This window comes from Dendrobium catenatum, unplaced genomic scaffold, assembly GCF_001605985.2.
Source record: "Dendrobium catenatum unplaced genomic scaffold, ASM160598v2 fragScaff_scaffold_12, whole genome shotgun sequence".
NCBI classification, from domain to species: domain Eukaryota; kingdom Viridiplantae; phylum Streptophyta; class Magnoliopsida; order Asparagales; family Orchidaceae; genus Dendrobium; species Dendrobium catenatum.
The window spans coordinates 276,734-281,888 of NW_021318474.1; positions in this window are offsets into that span (position 1 = coordinate 276,734).

Genomic DNA, 5,155 nt, shown 5'->3' on the forward strand with positions numbered 1-5,155 from the left:
ATTCGCACGAAGCTCTCTCCATTCGCACGGACTGAGAGCCCCTAAGCCAGTCACTCTCTCCCTCTTGCGTGAGAAATCCAGGCCCCATTCACAAAATCTCCAGCTCCCTCACTGTTAGGTCCCTCTCTGTGATTTACACACAGAGAAAACCGCCTCTCTTATTCGCACAGAACATAATCTCTCGATCCTCCTCCCAGTTCGGAACTCCCTCCTTCTCTCTCGTCAATTTCACCTTTGGGAAGCCTGCCGAGCCCCTTACAGAAGCATCCGCTGTCCGATCCCTAGCCCTAAGAACCCCAAATGATCTTCTCTCTATTACAATTTACTCGGTCAAGAACAGTGAGAAGTGGTAAAATTTTTACCTCTTATTCTTCTTCATCCCTTCTCGGTTAATGTTTTGCATTATTTATTAAAACAAACTATTCAAAATCAGCAGCATTCTTTATTTTTTTTAATTAATGAATCAATTGTAGTTTTCAAAATCATTGGAACAAAATTGTAAAATCTGATTTAGTCATTTTGATATATATCAAAATTGATGAAGTAGTGAATGAAAAGATAATAGATCTATATTTCTCTTAAAGGTAGAAGTTTGTGTATATTTCTATTAAATATGATGTGAAAATAAAATTAGGAAGTGGAGTTTGTTGCTTTTAAAAGTAGAAGTTTATGTTAGAAAAGTTTTGTATGAGATATGTAAAAGTTAAGTGTTTGATTTTGTGGTAAGTGTATATATTTTTCAAAATTGGAACTTGTATGTTTTGCAAATTGGAATGTGTGTATTTTGAAAGATGGAATAAATGTATGTTTTGGAAAGTAAAAACGTGTGTTGATAAGTGCTTGGACTTTAGAAAACTAAAGTGAAGTGTGAATGTGAGTAGTGAAGAGAAATGTGTGGAAGTGAATATATTTTGAAGAAGTGTAGTAAAATGTATCTTGAAAAGATGAATTATGTGTGAATAAAGTGAAATGAAAAGTGTATGTTGAAAGGTGAGTTGTATGATTTGGAAAGTTGTATATTTTTGAAAAGTGAAAACGGATTGAAGTATATGTAAATAGAGAAAATGTACGTATGATTGTTGGAAAGTGTGTTTGTGTAAATGGTGAAGTGTATGGAGTCTTCATATAAAAAAGCTAAGTGTTTGGGTATGGAAGGAGGAGTGACTTGTATGTTTTGGAAGAAGTAATATAATGACTTGTGTATGGAAAGAGAAGTAAATTGTATGTTTTGGAAAGTGAGATATTTTGGGAAATATGTATTAGAAAGTGTATGGATTTTAAGAGATTGAGATTTGTAAAGGTTGAAAGGTAGAGTTTGTTTGTGTCTTGAAAAGATATAGTATATACAGTTTAAGAAGTAAAAAGTGTGTGATTTTGAAAGATGAACTTATGTATGTTTTAGGAAGAAAGATGAAGAGTGGTTTGTATTAGAAAGTGAGTTAGTTTGGAGTTTATTAGAAAATGAAAGTATTGAAAAATAAAAGTTCCCTCTCTCTCTTTCTTTCTCCTTCCCCTTTCTGGTGCCTTGAGAAAAGTTTTGAAAAACATGAAGTATGTTATCAGAAAGGAAAAGTTCAAAAAGCAAGCAACAAACCAGCGTTCAAGCCCGAAGAAAGGTACATATTTTATTTTCAGTAAATTTCAATTATTTTATTATTATTTATTATAAGTGCTTCTAATCCCTATTTTCTTTTCTTTATTGGCATAAATTGCGAGGAACGGTACTGGTCGAGGGAACAAAAGGACAAGGAGCTAATGACGTCAGTCGCCTCTATTCAACCGGGTAGAGGTGCTACGGGTGGAACCACTGGGTCATAGCCCCCGGTGACTGTGAGTATTCTAAACTTAGAAAACCTTTAGGGGCCCTTGGTGTGGTTTGTGTGAAACATTCCTTTTTAGGTCCCTGTAGTAACTTCAATTTTATTAGGTTTTACTTTTATTTCATTTTAGATCCTTAAACCTCTTTTACACGCACGAAATGTCCTAAGGGTTAGTAATAATAAATTTTTCATCCCATACAATAGTAGTGACACTTAAAGACAAAAATTAAGGACTGAGTCTTAAAAAACCTAGACTTAGGATGCATGCACACTTTAGGATAGAAACATATAACAAAGAAAATTTAGTGACATCTCACCTTAAGATTAGTGAATATCTTTAAGCTAAAAATAAATCAACTAGAAAATTTCAATCAATAACCTACATAGGACATATCCAAACCACACAATCTACTACACACACTTAGATTTGTTTGTTAGGACAACCGACTCTAGATTTATGTTAGGTCGATGTTTATTTTCTGCTGCATTGTGACAGGCTTTCTCGGTTTTCACTGCATGTTGGTTGTAAAAATTGTTGGTATGTTTATTTACTTACTTTTGCTGTACTCTGTGATGTGATTTGATTGACGATTAGATTATCTATAGGTTAGAGACGATATGATTGTTCATAAAATTTTCTGCAGGTGGCCACACTCGTGCAGAGCAGTAAAGGGGGCTAATTAATTAATAATCATATAAATGCTACAGGTGCTTCAGTTGCTTAGCCCCCAAATAAAAAAGAGTGTGGCCAAGTGTGGCTAAGTGATTTAATTTAAATGCATATATATATAACTGCTTGGGATGATTTTTGCTTAGGATAACCCTACAGGTGTTCTAGATTTTCTTTTTCTTTCTGTGAAATGTAATGTAATGTAAATGTGTTTCAGATATGTGAAAGTGATTTTGAAAGTGGGATATCACATTCAATTTGGAATCTAAAGAAAAGAGAATATACCTTAAAGGATTATTCTCTTTTATTTGGAAAGCCAAATTAGGATGATTTTAGTATCCAAATAGAAAAGAAAATACCCCCTTTAGGGATGAGTTTCTTTTCATTTGGATATCCAGACCCGACGAATCCAAGGAGTCCGTAGAAAAAGAAAGAACAAAATGAAGAAATAGAAGAAAGAAGACGAAGAACTAAAGATACAAAAAAAGTCTAAAATATTAATTGCATTTCTAGACATTTTTCACCCTACATAAGTTAAGGGGCCAATTAGGATCTGTCCTAGATGTCGGCTCCCAATTCCTTAAAACTTAAATAAACATCCTTACCTATCTTTTCATAAGAGACTGGACACATGGTTTTAAAGTGCCTAGGTGGTTAGCTGGCTCCCCAATCCAGGCCGGGATAAGTCCAGATTTGCATTTCATTAGTTAGGTTCGGTTCACTATTTTATAGTACCCAAATTAGATTTAGGTTCTGAGGCAGATTCTTTTTAGATATTAAGTCCTCGCCCACCGGGAATATAATCTTAAATTTCTAATAAAATGTTAACTTAAATATAAAATTTCTCACTTAAAATGTAAAGCCTAACATAGGGTAGACTGAGGTCGCCTCTGAGTTTCTCAGAATCCGGCACCTCCTACTTTTCCTCCTTTGACTCGCTAATAAATGTTCAACATTGAACTCTCTCCTTGAAAACTCTTTGCTTTTGTTCCTTGTCTTCTACTTTGTAGTTAAAGGGTATGAAATCACTACTTTAATCGAGAGTTTTCTTAGGAGCATTCCTCCTAAGATGTAATTAACTATAGGAGCTTGCTCCTATAGGGAATTGAGAACCCCAGACTAAAATAAACCTTGTTTTATTCATATAAAACAAGGGAAGAATCTTTGGGAACGTAGATATTTTTAAAACCTCATTTCTAATTTTGAATAGACTTGTAGAATGTTATTATTATCTTTTCAGATAATATAATATTATACTTGTTATATTCAACTTTAGAAATAATGAATTTTATAAAACTCATTCTCGCTTTTGGATATCTTGAAGAATGTTATGTTTGTCTATTAAGATGATATAATATTCTTCTTGCCATATCTAAATAAAAGAATGAATAAACTTTTTTCAAAAAACGTATTTCTATCTTTAAACATATTCTATATAATTTCATGTTCATCTTTTGAGATGATATGTTATTCTTTGAATTATATTTGATTATAGAAATATCAATTTTCAAAACCCTATTTTGATATGAAATCCATTGTAGAATATTGTGTCGGCCTCTCGAGAATGTACTTTATTCTCAATGTAGTATTTGATTACAAAATAGGAGAAATCAAAATCTGCGTGGCGATAACAATTTTTCCCACCAGATAGGAATCTATTTTGTTGTTTATTTTTCCTTCTATAAAAACTGAGTTTGCATTCTCTTATAATTTGAAGATAATCTCATAACTAAGTGTTTTTTAAGATTTAGAAAGGAAGCAAGAACGTAAATATAAAAAGAGACACAAAATAAGCCCAAAACTAAATGATACATAATAACTACCAAAGAAATCCAAGATGCACAAAGGGAATTAGAAAATCAACAAATGCATAATGTGTCCCAAAAGTTGACAAAAGAGACATAAAATGAGCCCGCTATGAGTTAAGTTGCCTTTTTTTCTTAAAATTCTTAAAATCATAGAAGTCTCCCTATGCCAATTGATATCTCCTACACTTGAATTTGAAAATCATAATTTTTGATTGATTACTCTGTAATATTACTCTATTTGATATGTTTTCTAAAACGAAGTTTGAAAAGATCAATTTTCCTATCTAATTTCTTTTTTGAATTAGATTTTTATAAAGTGCAGAAAAATTATGATTAATTAATGGAATTAATAGATGCCAAAGTTGTTGCTATTTAGGAATTGAAAAATTTGAATGAATATTTTATTGATAATTTGATTGGCTCACTCATTGCCTACGAGCAAAGTTTGGGCCAAAGACTTTTGGATGAAGGAGAGATAATAGTGCCAAACGCTGAAAACATAGAGAAAAGTGGCTTAGTTGGTGACGAAAGCTATGACTTATCAAGCAAATTAAAAAGCTAACCAAATTATGAGCATCAACAAAAGTGGAATAAAGGTAAAAATGATAAGAATATTAAGATTTCTTATAACATTATTTGCTTTGGATGTAGGAAACCTGGACATATGAAAAATCAGTGCCATAATTTGAGAACTCTTCCTGCGAAAAAAAAAGAGTAAAGCTAAGCAAATTATAAAAAAAGAAAATAATGAAAAGAAAAAAATCTCTTGGGCAGACCTTGCTTCTGAATCATCAGACCAAGAGCAAGATGATGTTTATAAACCCTTGTTTGTTTGTTTATTGTGTATGCATGTTTTT